Below are 18,656 nucleotides of genomic sequence, written 5' to 3'. Positions count from 1 at the left end.
ACAAATCAGAACTTTCAGCTTGCTCTGAAGCATATGATCGGTAGACCAGAGTCACATATAATGTTCTCCCGTTATCTAGTATCAAGGGTCAATCCGCCCAACAACATAACAGACCCACAGATTCGTAATTGTTAATCATTTCTCTGCCGTGCCAATTTTCATACATCATATGCTTACCTATACAAGTAGTTAAGGGGGATTTTATTTAGTCAGAGAGCAGTGAATCTGTGGAATTCTCTGACACAGACAGCGGTGGGGGCCAAGTCTGTTGGAATTCTCTGACACAGACGGCGGTGGGGGCCAAGTCTGTGGGTACATTTAAGGCAGAAGCTAATAGTTTGCTGATCAGTCAGGGCATATGGCGAGAAGGCAGGTGCGTGGGGTTGAGTGAGAACCGGGATCAGCCATGATAGAACGGCGGAGCAGACTTGATGGGGCTGAATGGCCTAATTCTACTCCTATGTCTTAAGGTCTTATACTGTTAGTGTCTTACACAGTGAAGATTGACACAAAATACTTACTACATTTGGCCACTATTTCTTTGCTCTATTATTAACTCGCCAGCATCATCTTCCAGCAGTACAATATCAACTCTTGCCTCCCTTTTACTGTTTATATATCTGAAAAACTTTTGATACTTGATATTATTGGCTTACTTAACTCAATTTTTCATCTTGTCTCTCCTCTGTGATTTTTTTTTTCTAGTTGTCTCCTGTTGGTTATGTAAAAGCTTTTCAATCCTCTAACTTCCCACCATTTTCTTAGAATATTATATGACCCCGCTTTTGCTTTTATCAAAAACTGGAGAAAATCTGTTGGTGCTGGAAATCCAAGCAACACATACACAAAATACTGGAGGAACCTAGGAGGCCAGGCAGCATATATGGGAAATAGTAAACAGTCGACATTTTGGGCCGAGACCCTTCATCAGGACTGGGAAAAAAAAAGATGAGACGTCAGAGGAAGAAGTGTGGGGGTTGGAGGGGTGGAAGAAGTGGTAGGTGATAGGTGAAACTGGGAGAGGGGGACTAGTGAAGGAAAAAACTTCTTAGGATATAATTTCCTTAACGATTCTCGAAAGATCACTGCTAATGCCTCCATATCTCTTCAGCCACCGCTTTCAGATCTCTGGGGTGAACACCATCTGGTCCACGTGACCTATTTACCTTCAGACCGTCTCTGTTTCCCAAGAACCTTCTCCCAAGTAACGTAACTTTACACATTCTGACTACTGACATCTGGGAATTCCATATTCCTGCCAGTGTCTTTGAAAGATAAGAGTGATGTACAATACTTATTCAGCTCATCTGCCATCACCTTGCACCCCCACCCCATTACTACCTCTCCAGCATCATTTTCCAGTGGTTTGATATCCACATCCGCCTCTCTTTTACACTATATGTACCTGAAGAAAATATTGGCGTCCTCTTTAATATTACTGGCTAGCTCACCTATGTATTCCATCTTTTCCTTCTTAATTATTTTAGTTACATTCTATTGGTTTTTAAAAGCTTCCCAGTCCTCTAACTTCGCAGTAATTTTTGCTCTATACCCTCTTTTTGGTTTTTATGTTGTCTTTGGTTTCTCTTATCAGCCACGGTTTTGTCCCCTTACCTTCAGAATACTACTTCCTCTTTGTGACGTGTTCACTCTCTGCCTTCCGAATTGCTTCCAGAAATTCCAGCCATTGCTGCTGTTTTCATCCCTGCCTGTGTTCTTTTCAGATCAATTTTGACCATTTTTTCTCTCATGCCTCTCTAATTATTCCACATCTGACTTTAGCTTCTGCTTCTCTAATGTCAGGGTGAATGTGATCATATTAAGATCACCTGCCCCTAAGTGTTCTTTGAATTTAGTGACCTAATTAATTCCAGTTCATTACAACACCCAATCCAGAAGAGCTGATCCCCAAGTGGGCTAAACCACGAGCTGCTCTAAAAAAGCATCCTGTAGGCATTCTAGGAATTCCTCCTCTTGAGACCAACACCATCCTAATTTTCTGAATCATCTGCATGACGATCCCCCATGACGATTGTAAGATTGCCCTTTTGGCACGCATTTTCTATCTCCCATTGTCATTTGTGGACCACAGACTTACTGCTGTTTGGAGGTCTCCATACGATTCCCATCAGAGATTTCTTTTTACATTTGCTGTTCCTTAATTCTACCCACAGATTCTACACCTTCCAACCCTATGCCACCTCTTTCTAATGATTTTATTTAATATTTTACCAACAGAGCCAGATAACCCCACGACTAGCTTGTTCTTTCAACAAATATATAAGTATCTGGGAAACAAGAGAACCTGCAGATGCTAGAAATCTAGAGAACTACACGCAAAGTGCTGGAGGAGCTCAGCGTGTCAGGCAGCATCTATGGATGGGAATCAACATTTCGGGTGAAGACCCTTCATCGGGAATCTTGATACCCACGTATCTGGAATATCAACAGTCAAAGACAATAGAAAGTGGTGCAAAATAAGGAAAACCTTTGACAAAATTTAGTTCAAGGGTTAAAAACACCCTGCCAAACAGAGCACAATAGTTAGCAAATACAACAAAGGCAGTAAACACTTGCATCAATACCGACACTGACTTTTTTTTAAATAAACAATATCTTGGTCAAATTTCAATCAGTAAAATATACAAAAGTAACTAAGAAATTTAGAAAACTTTAGAAAAGACTACTTACACTCAGACCCACTTGGATTAACACTACCTTGGACAGAAGGAGGGAGAGAAATAACATACATGAAAAAAAAATCACACAACAGTCAGATAAAACTTCTAAGTATATATTTTCATCAAAAATGAACTGGATTCAGCACTCCCTGTGTGTGTCTGCAATAGTGATAAGAAATACAGACCAGAAGACAAAATGAGAGGCCAAATCAGAAAAATGAATCATCACTACGGAAGAAAACATTAACCAGTGGAATGCGTATGACCCTCCATCGGAGACATCCCAATGATCTGAGCAGACGAGGAGCATCAAGCACCTGACTGAGTTTTGGAGACCTCTTCCTAGAAACAGAGAGGTTCCTTGCAGAAATACAGGACAAGATGGTTAATAAAAAGAATGAAAAAATCAAAAGTACATACAATACAAACAAACAAGGCAATAGATGCAGGACAAGATGGTTAATAAAAAGAATGAAATAATCAAAAATACATACAATACAAACAAACAAGGCAATAAATGCAGAAAATGCCAAGAGAAACAAGACACAATCCAATACATTCCAGGATCCTGCAGCAGTTTAACTGAATTTGATTACCGACAAAGTTACAATCAAGTGGCAAATATCATTCACCAAAATCGTGCTTTAAAATACAAACTCATGAATGCCCTCCATCACTCCATAAAGGCATCATAAGTTCAAGCCTGATCCAGTTTTAGAGTCAAAATATTACAAATTATATGATAATCAATACTGCACATTATTTCAGAGAGGACAATCCATAATAACCATCTGGGTATAATATTACAGGATAAACTAGCAGGAACAACTCCCTCAATAGATAAAACCATTCCCAACACACACATGTTCCTCGACCAGTGGGGCACCTCACCATAGGTTTTGTTTGTGTCATCAGTCTGACAACTGAATTATTTTCTCTGTCTATCAGCTTCCAAATGTTGCTACTCTGTCATTCATCGCCACGCCCCACTGCTGATTCCCTTCTCCTCATCATATGTTCTTACCCCGACCATTGTCCAGAGCCCCAAACTCTGCCCTGTGCAGACCCCCCTCTGGTTTCTGACCCTTCTTTGTTGAAGATCCAACTAATGGTTTCCCATTCTGCTTTCAGTCTTTAGAGGACAGGGTGTTTTCAACAACCCTTTAGAAACAGGGGAAATGACCCATAACGTGGAAATGAGCCCTGAATAAGGAGGTTAACTACCAATGTCATTCTTCCTCAGCCCAGAGATTAGAGGGGTGAAGAACATCGCAGACACAACTGCAGTCACCTCCACTTCTTCAGTCTGCAGGAAATTCAAGGGAAACCTCTTCACCCACAGAGTGGTGACTATTTGGAACTCATCCACAGGGAAAACCAGGGGTGAACAGCAGGGGAGCATTTGAAAGGACTGTCGTGGAACAGAATCACTGGCAGTGTCCAGCCGGCCTGAGTTGACTCTCTACTGTACACTAGGTGTTATAAATTCACTGAGTATTGGAGACAGTGTTTAAAATAGAACTGATTTATTTGTCACAGATCTAGTACCATTAAAGGTGAGTATGTAGAAGAAACTCCTCCCATGCCCAGTGACCAGGGTGCAGAACTGGGTGTGGTGAGCAGCAGCAATAATTGCAGAGTTCAGCACCGACAGTCACTCTCAAAATTGCATTCAGCAACATCTGGCAAGCAGCTTATTGAAACTTCCTCCCCAGTGTGAACCCGGTAGTGTGTCATAAGAGTAACATGCTGTAAGGTTTCACTGCTAACGTAATGGCCTCTCTACACTGTTTCACTGCTGAGGTTTGTCTGTAGCAGCAATGTTTAGGTTCATTATCATCATCATCATCAGGTGCCAAGCCCAGTTTGAGCTTTGACTGCCATGGCCCACACACTCCTGTTTCGGGTCAAGTGGATCAATTCATTGGTATTCCATTCCAATTCTCTGGCTGCTGTCTCCATCATCATTTGTCTTCCTCTTGATTTCTTCCCTTCAATCTTTCCCATAATTACCGTGCATTCTGACTCCTCTTTCCTGATCACATGTTCAATATGATGCAAAGAATATCATGGACGAAATGAATGTCTAACGAGAATGTCACGAACAGGGCAAACACAAAAAGTGAAATGTTTAGGTTACGACTAGAGATAACAGGGTTTTCAAGTGTGGAGCTATCCAATGACAGAAATATTCTTCCTTGTAAGTCTGGAAGAGAGATTTTCATGGTCTTTTGCTGGGAACAGATGAGAAGATGCAACTGGAGACAGTGGACTGTTTTTCCATTTGTTTTGTTTACTTCACTAACCATATAGTCAAAATAAGAATTATAAAGCTCAATCGTTTTATCACATATTGTGGACTGTTTCTTATTTCAGGGTACAGTACTGATTTGTAACAGGGGACACATCACACAGCATCCACCCAAATGAGATTTCTTAACTTTGGCCGGGCTGCGGGGCTATCCCCTGCTGCTAGCTGAAGTGAGAGTTACATAAGGTTAGAATACTGAGTGAATCGCTTCCCACATTCACAGCAGGTGAACGGCCTCTCTCCAGTGTGAACTCAAAGATGTATATTAAGTTGATTTTGCTGAGAGATTCTCTTACCAAAGTCTGAGCAAGCGATCGGCCTCTACCCAGTGTGAACTCGCTGGTGTCTCTGTAGTTGAGATATCCAAGTCAATCCCTTCCCACACACTGAAGCCTGAATTGTACTTCTCCTTCGAAGCTACGTCCCAGGCTCCACGTAGACGCATACTTGATGCGGCATGCTGGGCCGTAACATACGCCGTAGCCTAACATGCACCTTCCCAAAAATGTAACTACGTGTCACGGCGATGCAGACCGCAGGATCTGTGATTGGTCCGCTTGGTAGCAGCGCATTTCCTCCTACGCATTTCCTGTTGCTTCGAAGTTGGAAAATGGACCTAATCGAGGAGAGGTTAAGTGAGGAAGTCAGAAAATATGTACATTTGTACCACGCTTTGTCGGCAGACTATGAAGACTTGCAAATAGCATCAAATTCGTGGAAAGAAATTTTGACAAACCGGTTTGGACGTCGTGGAATGCACAATGGAAAAACTCTGCGTTGCAGTAATTTCAATAAAAGTAACTCCTGTTCAACGTCTATTAGCTCCAACTCCAACAAGATATACTCAGCAGTCGCCACCATTTCCAGCTCAACACGAGTCAATTCAAAACAGTGGGATAGAAAGCCCAAAGCCAACTAGCATTTTGGCAGAGCGACGAAGACACACAAGTAGAAATGCTCACAATGGCGTAGGCCACTTGCATGGGCTACTGCGTAGGCTACACTGTAGCGCCTACGCAGAGGTATAACTCAGGCTTCAGCAGATGAACGGCCTCTCCCCAGAATGAACTCGCTGGTGTGCTTGTAGGTGGGATGACCGCATGAATCCACTCCCACTGTCTGAGCAGATGAATTGGATCCCGTTTAAAATTACGGGCATGCCAGTCGGTCCGATGATCCCACAGTCTGAGCGGGAAGGATGATTGAGTGATATCAAATATTAAATACCTCGACAGAGACAGCAAAACTGGTGTGTTGTGTTCTAGATCCCCGTAGACAAATTCCTTGTCGTGTTTAACCTGTAAAAAGATTTACAAAATCCATCAATGGGTGAAGGACAACATTTTAGATTAGATCACTTGAGTTGTCAAGGTGTGATCTGGCATCACTCTGTTACAGTGAGGTTCAACCCAAGTTAGAGAGAGAAATCATTTTCTAACCGGGTACAGTGCTGGTATCTGGAATGATCATCAAACTCTCTGATGCTCTTCCTGTCTCTATAAGAATGGGGCATTTCTGCCATCTCCAATCTGTGACCTGGCTCAGTGTGACTCTCTCCATTGGTATTATTCCCTGTTCCCACTGAGCTGCATGGGTGCCTGGCCCCACAGTATCTGAAACACTCTCACACAATAACCGGCAGTGCATTCCACGCACCCACCACTCTCTGTGTAAAAAACTTACCCCTGACATCCCCTCGGTATCTGTTTCCAAGCACCTTAAAACTATGCCCCCTCGTGTTAGCCATTTCAGCCCTGGGAAGAGCTTCTGGCTATCCACACGATCAATGCCCCTCATCATCTTATACACCAAAAAAGGCTCCAAACATAAACAAGGAAATTATACGTTGCTTTGAGGATTTGCCAGAAATACTGTATACAAAATTATGACAGTATAGATAGGGTAAATACAAGCAGCTTTTTCCACTGAGGTTGGGTGGGATGACAACCAGAGGTCATGGGTAAATGGGGAAGGTGAAAATTTTACGGGAACATTTGGAAAAGCTCTTTACTGAAATGGTTGTGAGAGTGTGGAATGAGATGTCAGCGTAAGTGATGAGCATGAGCTCAGTTTCACCATTTAAAAGAAGTTTGGATGGGAGCCTGGATGGGAGGGGTACGGAGGGCGATGGTCCCGGTGCAGGAGGTTGCATCAGACAGCTTAAAAGTTTTTCCAGCATTGACTAGATGGGCCAAATAGCCTGTTTCTGTACTGAACATCCCCATATTTCTATGACAGAGAAGCTGGCCAAACTTGTTTGGAAGGGAAAAGGTGGGAGTGACAACGGAGCAGCAATGGCTGGAGCTTCTGGGAGCAATTCGGGATCGGAGTGATAGACACACCCCAAAGAAGTGGAAGCATTGGAAAGGCAGGAGGACACAACCACGGCTGAAATGAGAAGCCAAAGAGAAGGCAAACAAAAGAGCAAAAATGATTGGGAAGCTTTTAGAAACCAACAGAAGACGACTAAAAAAAAAGTCAGACGAGCATGGGGGTGGAATTATGATATTGCAGTCATTATTGAGTCTTGGTTGCACCCAACAGTCTGAGGCATTTTGAGGAACAAAATATCCGGGGCCTCAATATCTCTTGAAAACCAAAGTTCCCTGCACCAGTTACCTTTCAACTTTTATTCTGACAGGCACATACAAAGTAAACACCTTCAAAACTTCACTTCTGAAGGCCTCCCACTTACCAAGTACTCCTTTGCCAGAAAACAGCTTGCCCCAAACCACACTTGTCAGATCCTTTCTGATACCATCAAAATTGTCCTTTCTCCAATTTAGAATCTCAACCCATGGTCCAGACCTCTCTTTTTCCATATTTACTTTGAATCTCATGGCATTATGATCACTATTTTCTGTCACCAGCCCTGGATCATTTCCTAACAGCTTATTGCACACTTCTATGTTGGGAATTCTATGAACTGATTAAGGGCACATTTGACAAACTCTACCCCATCTAGTCCTTTTACAGTAAGGGAGTCCCAGTCAAAATAGAGAAAGTTAAAATCACTTAATGAATCAACCTTTGTTTCTTGGCGTGGTCTACCATCTCTCTACAAATTTGTTCCCCTAAATCCCTCAGACTGTTGGGTGCAACCAAGTCCCAATAATGGCTACAATATCATAATTCCCTGTCCTGAGCTCATCTGGCTTTCCTACGATGCTTCTTGCATTGTGATATACACAGCTCAGCACATTCATCGCACCATGCTCAACCATTTGATTGCTGACTCTATCTGAGGTCTGAACAACATCTGACTGGTGTCAAGAAAACAAACTCTCCCTCATTGTCACAAAAACAAAGGAGCTGATTGTGGACGGCAGGAGGAATGGAGACAGGCTAACCTCTAGTGACATCAATGGATCTGGGGTTGAGAGGGTGAACTGCTTTAAGTTCCTCAGCATAAACATCACCGAGGATCTCACATGGTCTGTACATACTGGCTGTGTTGTGAAAAAAGCACAAAAACATCTCTTTCACCTCAGACGGTTGAAGAAGTTGGGGATGGGGCCCAAATCCTCAGAACTTTCTACAGGGACACAACTGAGAACATCCTGACTGGCTGCATCACTGCCTGGTATGGGAACTGTACTTCCCTTAATCGCAGGACCCTGCAGAGTGTGGTGCGGACAGCCCAGCACATCTGTAGGATATGAACTTCCCACTATTCAAGATATTTACCGAGACAGGTGTGTAAAAAGGGCCCAAAGGATACTGGGGACCCAAATCACCACAACCACAAACTGTTCCTGCTGCTACCATCGAGGAAGCGGTACCACAGCAAAAGGACCAACAGGCTCCGGGACATCATCTTCTACCAGGCCATCAGACTGATTAATTCATGCTGATACAATTGCATAACTATGTTATATTGACTGACCTATGTACAAACTATTTATTATAATTTAATATAAATTACACATTGCTGATTTAGCTGGAGACATAATGTAAAGATTTCTACTCCTCATGTATATGAAGGATGTATGTAATAAAAGTCGATTCAATTCAATTCACCCTCTCCACTATCTGTTCTGTCATTCTGTCTCCCATTCCCCCTACAACTTATTTTAACCACATCATCCTCTCCCCACAATAGCACTAGCAAGCCTTACCACTGGGATATTAGTTCCCTCTTGTTCTGTTCCCCTAATGAACGAATCCCCTATCACCCCTTGACTTTCCTCTGCCAGGTAAATCCCCCCAACAGTTTCTAAAGTGGTCCACCTGTTGTTGTGTGGGATGGACACAAGAGTACTCTGCGATGGCTATTTAACCTCATTCCCCTTCCTGACTCTCACCCAGTTTCCTGTGCCCTGCACTTCAGGTGTAACTCACCTCTCTTCATGTCATATCTATCACCCCCTCCAGCTCCTGGATGATCCAGAATTCATCCGTTTCAAGTTCCAACTCCTTAAACTGCAGGGTTACAAGCTGCAGCTGGATGCACATCTTGTAGGTGAGGGCTTCAGGGACACTGGAGGTCTCCCCACCTTCCCACCAATGTCCCCTCTAATTTGCAATGACCAGTGTGCACATAAATCTTGTATTGTGCTTTTTCTACCTAGTGTGCACAGTGAATTTTATATAGAGTGGTATTCATTTTAACAGCTATCAAATCATTGTCAATAAGAACTTTGATTTCCTCTGGGTTTGATCGAGTCCCATCTGCACTCTCACACAACCTATGTCGCAGGCCTGTAACGGGTAATGAAAGATTTTCTCACCAGAGCTTTTGCACATTGTCCATATTTGGTTTGCTTGCTAAATTACGCTTCAAAAACTCAGATTTCAAAATATCACTCCACTTCTTCCCACTTGTAAATTCTCCAGCAACTTTTGCATCACCACAATACACACAGGTGACACCAGTTTCTGTATTGTACATAAATATTTCCCCTGAACCCTCCTGAGGAATTGAGGATATATAAAGAAAATCATTTTGATCCTATGTAACCTCTGGCTGCAAGGATAACTGGGACTGTTTAGGAATTTTTGAACTGAAGTAAACTCTGTCTTCAGTGGTTAGCTAAGACAGGCTCATTACTGGTTCCCTGCGGCTTGCAGAGAGACACACTGAGAGCTGATAACATTATACATTGTACTCTCATTAGTTGATAATATTATACATTGTATGCTCATTTGAGTAAAGGGAGGAGGACTCGCCGATTAGGACAGGAATGAACATCTCTCTGTAATTAAATCAGGGCCTTGCAAAGGGAATACCTGATAAGGGCTGGACAATATATCAATCTGTAATTAAAACCTTGATTTAGCAAACTCTCTTATCTAAGTAATTAAGTTTTGCACCAACAGACTTGGTGGGTGTACCAGTTCAAATACCATCCTCCAAAAGTAATGTATGGGGCTTACTATGTATAAATATACGGCTGTAACCTAAGTCAGTCCACTTGTCAGAAGGTGGCAGTGTTTACGTGCCTTCCCTTTGACAACTGGGTCTCAAACTCCTGCAGGAGAATGCACAATAAACTGTGGTGACGATAAGAAGCTGGTCTCCCGAGTTTTATTCAGATTCAACTTTAACATTTGGCGTCACAAACAGGATCCCAGTATACCCAAGCAGACGGGCTGAGTTAGTGTCTGGACCACTCTGGGGACTGTGGAGACTGACTGGGCGCCCAATAGGTATTTTACCTTTTGTCGCTCTCCGTTAGTTCCTTTGGAGGTATGGTCCCTCGCCTGAGACTGATCATATAACCTTGATGGGATCGGGAAAGAATCTGTCGGGAGAAATTTTACCAAATGGGCAGGAGGCAGTACTGGCTAAATTTTGCAAAGTGGGCAGGAGGCAGACGTGCCGTGTAAGTTTATCAATTGATCAGGGGGTGCCAGCCGGGTGAATTTATCTGATTGTTAATTGAGCTGGAGGCTTTGTGCCGGGTAAATTACTTAGAGAACACGGGTCAACTGCAGTCGATTGACACGAGCAGGCCAGGAGCAGCCCTACACAATCTGTATGAGAGTTTTCCGGACAAGGAAAAAAGATTTGCGAATGTTGAGTGCAGGGCTGAATAAGAAATTGGGGAATAAAATGTGGCCGCTGTGGAGTGCAGAACCTGGTATATAAGCTCATGTAAACAAGCAGCCAATCTGATTTGGAGAAAGAACTGTGGAAAGAAGTGGAAATTGTTGAAAAGGGGGTGGAAGGAAAAGGTAGATGTGAAGTGGAACAGTATATGATCAGCAAGCTGGAGGGATAATGCATGTGACAAAGGGATAGAGGTATGTACTGCAGAAGGAACGCCAAAGGTTGGGAGACGCTAAAAGCGGAGCGTGAATGGGTGGATGGGCACCGAAAACGAGAGCAGGAAAAACAACATAAGCAAACCAAGGGTGGCCTAGGTAGCAGAGAAGGGCAGGAACGTCAGTCTGAAGTTCGAACTGTTTGGGAAACAAGGGATCCGGAACCCATGTCTGGCATACTGACCCTGTGTCAGGACAGTGACCGTGATGAGGAGTGGGCACCCCCCACCTTACCAAGGGCCAAGTGCACCCAGTGCTCCTGAACCCCAATCCTCCCAGTACTCAGATACGGTGGCCGCTCGGGTCAAACAGCGGCGGCAGGGAAGGGGAGGCTCTCTATATCCTGAGATCCAGAACGGGAATACTGAGGATTATTCCGAGACAGGGAGGGAAGAATCCAATAAAACCCCAGAGTTAATGGCTCCACGAAGACAATTGCCGACCCAAATGCTGCCCAATCCACGAGCAGGAGGAGGGACAGTCCTCAGTGATTCCTGTGTATGCACCCTGGAAGCCTCAGGAAATGATAATGATCATGATTCAGCCCCAGATAGAAAAGAAAAACCTGCACAGTTTGCTCAGTATGTCCGCAGTACTATACAAATGTATAATGTGACCCGGGAAGATTCATTCGGTCTCTGCTGCATGATTCTCTCAGCTAATGAGGGGCAGAAATGGAAAGCAGAATTGAGATACCAAACCTATCAGGAGTTACAGGTGGAAAACCATAATGAGAATGAACAGACAGACCAGATTATTCAAGCCTTGGAAAGGGCTCTCCAGCAACCTGTAAACATCACTAAAGTACCTGAATGCAAACCTAAGCCTGGGGAATGGGGACCAGACTATTGGGAGCGATTTCTGGCCTGCTGCAGCACTTTCGCAGGACACCAAGCCTTCAATGATGGAAATCCGTCCCCCCAGTTTAATGCCTTTCTGCTCCAATGCTTACCAACTAAGTTAGCCAACGTGATTAAAACAAATAATATGGATCGGCCTGGCAATGATCAAAATCAAATGCGACGAGCTTTGACATATTATTGGGACCCGGCTTTCGAATTCCGATCAACCCCGAAAGGAACTAATATTAGACCTGAATATGTTCAGCGGGTAGAAGGATGCGAGCGGGCTTTATCTGGGGATCAGAAATGGGAACACAAACCTACCAAGGGACAGATAGGGACAAAAACTGTTTGGAAATTGACAAGCAAGGACGCTTCCTGCTGTGAGTACCACCCCTCAGGAAAACCCAATGAAATATTGCAAGTTGCTGCAATTCCAATTCCATTTACGGGGGCCACCACAACCACTCTCGATCAGGAAATAGTACTGGAAAAGGGATTCCAGCCATCAGACGCTACAATCACTGTGTCTGGGTTCGAAGGCACGGAACATACGTATTCACGTACCCAGCCACTGCAGGTGGAATTCCAGTGTGAGGTTTCATTTACAGTCACCACCAGTCTGGGGTGTAATCCAGCAGGGAGAGACTTGCTCAGTCCGCTGGAAGTCGAGATTCTATGCATGGACAAGGGTGTCTCCCTGGGACTAGCGAACAACCAACAGCTTCCCCAGTTTCCGACCTCCCAGTGGTGGGCACTTTATCTGGACTCCACTGCATTTGAACCCCTTCTGCCAGCGGCCAACCCTCATGTGACCCTGGGCTATGACCCTAAGGGGTGCTCAACTGAGGAAAGCTAATATTATGCACCCCTCGAGGGACAGAAGTTCCCAGGCATGGTGATTGGAGATGTTAAAGGAAGAGAGGACTGTGCATTACTGGCCGAAGTTCCGGATTTCCTTTGGCGAAAGACAGGACTGGTGGTTCCCCATACCACCGTTAGGGTTTTCCCTGGGTTCAAGCCAAAGAGCCTCGGGTTCCTTGCCTACACCCTGATGAAACAAGCCTCCAGCACCGAGGGTGAATAACAAGGCTTGGCCACCGGCCAACTCCGATACTGGAAGGAGTTGAAGGTGAAGGTAAGACATTCTTTTAATATTGACTGAACCCAAGACGTTGTACCCCATCTCTGGGCAATTTCAGGCCATGAAGTCGGCCGCACCAACTGCCCCCTGTCCAGATCACCGTGAAAGAAGGACAGACTCTCCCACCCATTCCGCAATACCCCCTCAAGCCCGAGGCAACGTTCTATGAGGATGGAAGCTCTTTTGTGGATCCAGCAGGGAAACGATGTGATAGTGACGGACAGTGAAGTAATGGAAGCAGCTGTCTCCGCCCAGAAGGTTGAGCTGTTTGCTATAACTCGTGCCTGTATCCTAGCAACAGACTAAAGGGCAGACATTTACACAGATTCCCGTTATGCACTGACTATGGGGCTTTGGGGATTCCTGACCTCCTTTGGCCACCCCATTAGTAATGCTTCCTTTGCAGACAAGTTACTCACCGCTCCACAGTTACCTCGAGCTTTGGTTATTATTAAATATGCAACCCACACTGGGGAATCTGATGACATATTTAAGGGTAATACTAGGGCTGATGCAGCGGCCGAACAGACAGCCCTGAACCCCACACTTTTAGTAGCCTCGGGAACCCAGCAAGCTCCAATTAGACACAATCTAAGGATGGGCATGCCAAACATGGGGGAAATATGTAAGTTTCATGGGGACGCCCCTGAAGGAAAACGCAAACTGTGGTCCCAAATGGGTTGCCACCTTGAACCTCAGACCAATTTATGGGTGACCCCTGCAGGACAGGTCTGTGTTCCCTCTGTGTTCTCACCTATTCTGATAGATTATGTACATAACTGTATACACCTGGGCAAGGAGGGAATGCTTAATACATTATTACCATCTTGGCGGCACCCTGATCTCCAGAAACTAGCTGAAGAGTGAGCCACAGCACGCTCAATTTGTCAAAAGAAATGAATGCTGGAAAGGGGATGCCATGTGGTTCCAGAACTACCTCCTTGCCTAGTGGACCTTTGTCTTGTTTACAACTTGATTTTACAGAATTACCTAGAGTACACTGTTGTCAGTGTTGCTTAGTGATAGTAGATGTATTTAGCAGATGGACTGAAGCTGTTCCTACAACTAATAATACCGCTATGAGCGTTGTGAAAATATTCCTGAAAGAATTAATTCCTCGCTATGGACGTTTAGAAATGATAAGCTCGGACAATTGGCCACATCTTGTTGCCAAAATAAATGAGGAAATCTGTAAAGAAATTGCTATAAAACCACAGTTCCACTGCATCCATCATCCGAAAGCAGCCGGCATAGTGGAACGAGCCAATGGTACCTTGAAAGATAAGTTGGCCAAACTGACACAAGAAACTGGACTGACCTGGTTGGAGGTTTTCCCCTTGGCCCTATTCCATATGAGAATCACGCCATCAAGTAAGACGGGGTTGTCACCTGCAGAAATTATCTATGGGAAGCCGATGAGAACCCCATGGGGACCCCGACCTCGTTTGCCGCTCCTCCCTGAGAACGTACCTGCAACATTGGATATACAGACCTTGGGGGAGGAGATGGGAAAATACTTGTGCAAATTAACTAAAACTCTGCAAAGCTTGCGTTCCCAGGTACGACAGGCCTACCGAGAGGACGAAACCCAGCCTAAGGGTGACGACCCCACCATCGAGCCTGGAGATTTTGTCCTGCTGAAGAACTGGGATGGGAAGATGTTGGGACCGAGGTGGAAAGGACTGTACCGAGTGCCACTGACAACACCTACTGCAGTGAAGGGGGAAGGGCCGCTCCGGAGGGTACGTCGAATGGACTGTAAACACGTTACTGGCCGGACTGATAAGGACTGAAAACCGTACTGGCTAATGCTGACTTTAATGACCCGAAGGGGACCTGCCCCTGTCTCGGGAGCCCCCAGGTTCACACTTTCCTGTCCCTCTGCCACACCTACGCTAAGCAAGTGGAGCGGGGAGCACGTTGGGTATGTGCCGAAATTCCCCAGCACGGTAAGACTACGAACCCCATGTCAGTGGTGCCCCTGAATACCAGTGAAGTAAATTCAGTCATGGTGTTTTCTGGTAGCCGTAATGGTGGCATTATCAATTGCACCATATCCAGGTCTGGAAGGCCAGACACCGTGTTATGTTGATGAAGGTGTTGCTTTGAGGGACGGAGTCGTCGGTCCCCTCCAGGCTATGGCTGGGGATACGAGTTACCTCTCCAGCAGTGGTCAGTACCACTTGTTGGTGTGACCACAGTGAGAGTGCACCCTACCAAGTGGGAGGTAGTGACTGTACCAAGAACCAAACTTATCATACCCCTGGACCAGTAAATGGAACTTACTGGGTTTGTGGAAAAACATAGAAACATAGAAAATAGGTGCAGGAGTAGGCCATTCAGCCCTTCGAGCCTGCACTGCCATTCAGTATGATCATGGCTGATCGTCCAACTCAGAGCCCTGTACCTGCCTTCCCTCCATACCCCCGATCCCTTTAGCCACAAGGGCCATATCTAACTCCCTCTTAAATATAGCCAAAGTACTGGCCTCAACTGTTTCCTGTGGCAGAGAATTCCACAGATTCACCACTCTCTGTGTGAAGAAGTTTTTCCTCATCTCGGTCCTAAAAGGCTTCCCCTTTATCGTTAAACTGTGACCCCTCATTCTGGACTTCCCCAACATCGGGAACAATCTTCCTGCATCTAGCCTGTCCAATCCCTTTAAGATTTTATACGTTTCAATCAGATCCCCCCTCAATCTTCTAAATTCCAACGAGTATAAGCCTAGCCGATCCAGTCTTTCCTCATATGAAAGTCCTGCCATCCCAGGAATCAATCAGGAAAACGGGGCCTATCCCTGGCTGTCGGGAGAAAGAACAGGGCAGCGGCACGGAGCCACACCCGACCGGACGGGTCCTCCAGGGCGGGACGAGGGTTGGAGTGGTCGCTGCTGTTTGGCCGACCGTGTGTCACACTGGAGGGTCCTGGATCACCCCCAATGGAATAGGCAACGAAGGCATATAACGGATTGGGGATGGTTGCCTTCCCCTCCTGTGGGGGAGCCAGAAATTCCAGGGAAATAATTAATTCAGCAGCCGCTCTGGAAGAATTGGCCAATAATACAGCTGGAGCGCTGACTGACACTCAGCACAGGTAACAGGGATATCCACTAGGGTGATTACAATTCACCAAACGGTGCTACAGAACCGGATGGCCTGAGACTTTACACTGGCAGAGAAAGGAGGGACCTGGGCTTTGTCACAGGTAACCAAGATATCCACCAGGATGATTACAATTCACCAAACGGTGCTACAGAACTGGATGGCCTGAGACTTTACACTGGCAGAGAAAGGAGGGACCTGGGCTTTGTCACAGAGCCCAGAGTCTGGGAACAGCTAGATGGGAGGAAGCAGATGGTGATGATGGGAGGCTGTTTATTGGAGTCCAGGCCCGTGCCTCGTGGAGTTCCCCAGGGTTACACCCATTGCTACTTGTCATCTAAATCAATAATCTGGTTGAGAATGCACAGGGTATGGGGAGTGAGTTTGCAACAAGTCATTTCAAACAATTATTTCTCTTTCTCTCTCCACACTCAGAACAGACCAAAAGCTACTTCAGAAGATGCAAGTTCTTCAAATGAACAAACACTGAGGGAACGTGAGTGACTTTAAAGAGCTGGGATACTGACAGTACATTACCAGACCTGGAGTGATTGCAACTGGGTCTGACAGAGGCATAACTGGTATTTCTGGGCACATTCAGTCTCACCACAACTATTCCCTACCTTACTTTGTACAGATATGTAATGTCTAAAGGACCAGTATTTGAGTAAATGAGACTCACCAAACTTGCTCCTGACTGAATTAATGGAAACCCTGAGTCAGAAGGGTTCTCTCCAGTTGGTGCTCTCAGTCCTCGGAAATAATAGTCATGGAAATAATAAATAGTAATAGAAACATAGTAATAAATAGTTAAATAGTAATATGTAAATTATGCCAGTAAATTATGAAATAAGTCCAGGACCAGCCTATCGGCTCAGGGTGTCTGATCCTCCAAGGGAGGAGTTGTAAAGTTCTGTGGAGCTCTGGAATTCATATATTTCTTGCATCTTGGTTTAGTGCTTGACATTATAAAAAGCCCTATTCATATATATCTACATACATATACCACACCCAATTTGTGTACCTGCTCATTACATCAATGGGACAAGGAAGTTGCCCAGTACATGAAATGAGCAGGTACACACACTGGGTGTGACATACCAGAGGTGATTGATAGGTTCGTGGTCTAAGGTGGAAGGAGTCAATTTTAGAAAACCTGTCAATTTTCAATTATCTGACACAGAAATACCACAACAGTTATTAGCTTCAAACTTTCTGCATGATCACTCACAGAGCGGAACTACACGTACATGTAACGACAGCTGTAAACTTCAAGCCTTCTAACTTAGGCCACGAACTTATCAACCACCCCTCGTACAGCTCCGGCACCTAAAAGATTGTCACTGCACCCCTGCTCCAGCCGTCAGGCAGAGCTCGGGCCCGGGACTTTCCGAATTTCAGCGGCCCAGATTCACACAAACTCGGGGATGTTTCCACTCACCGCCGCCCCGAATCGGAGACCCACCAACGGCAGCTGCATTCGGCACCGCGCATGCGTTAGCAGGATGTTCGCGGCAGCGCCACCAGTGGCCGGAGGTCCGTGCAACGCCACCAGTGGCCGGAGGTCCGTGCAACGCCACCAGTGGCCGAAGGTCCATGCAGCGCCACCAGTGGTCGGAGGCTGGAGCGACAACGGAGAGGTAAATCACAAACACGACAAAGTCTGCAGATGCTGAAAATCCAAAGCAACACAAACAAAATGTTGGCAGAACTCAGCAGGCCGGGCACCATCTATCGAAAAGAGTCAACAGTCGATGTTTCCAGTTGAACCCTCCTTCAGGACTGAAATGCAATGGGGGAAATATCTGAATAAAATCGGGGCGGGCGAAGAAATGTCTCGCAGGAAGATGATAGGTGAAGCCAGGTAGGTGGGAAAGGTCAAGAGCTGAAGAAAATAGAATCTAATAGGAGAGGAGAGTGGAGAACAGGAGAAAGGGATGGAGCAGTGCACCCAGAGAGAAGTGATCAGCAGGTGAGAGGACGTGAAAAGTCAGAGAGGAAGAGAGGGAGTGGGAGGGAGGGGTGAGGGGGAGATTTGTTCAAAGGAAGGAGAAATCGATATTCATGCCATCGGGTTGGGGAGGAGGTATTCAGACGGAATACAAGGTGCTGATCCTGGACCCTGACGGTGGCTTCACCTTGGCACAAGAGGAGGCGATGGGTTGACGCGTCGGGACGGGAATGGGAAGGAATGGGAATGAAAATGTTTGGACACCGGGAATTCACGCTAGGAGCGGATAGTTCAAAGGTTAATTTACTGTCAAAGCAGGTATTTATGAACAACTGAGTTTTTGTTCTCCTCCACAGAGT

At 45.4% G+C, this 18,656-nt stretch overlaps 1 long non-coding RNA gene across 1 annotated transcript; it reads right to left on the bottom strand.

Moving 5' to 3' along the window:
• Positions 1 to 2,778: 2,778 nt before the first annotated feature.
• On the bottom strand, positions 2,779 to 17,831 carry LOC140208315 (uncharacterized). Its single transcript, XR_011888724.1, has 2 exons — positions 17,788 to 17,831; positions 2,779 to 6,290 (listed from the first exon to the last, which is right to left on the bottom strand). It is a non-coding gene; the product is annotated as an uncharacterized lncRNA (long non-coding RNA).
• Between the last annotated feature and the right edge of the window lie 825 nt (positions 17,832 to 18,656).

Source organism: Mobula birostris, chromosome 13 (assembly GCF_030028105.1).
Source record: "Mobula birostris isolate sMobBir1 chromosome 13, sMobBir1.hap1, whole genome shotgun sequence".
NCBI lineage: Eukaryota > Metazoa > Chordata > Chondrichthyes > Myliobatiformes > Myliobatidae > Mobula > Mobula birostris.
The sequence above is the reverse complement of the archived record's forward strand: the minus strand, read 5'-3'. Positions and strand labels throughout refer to the sequence as shown.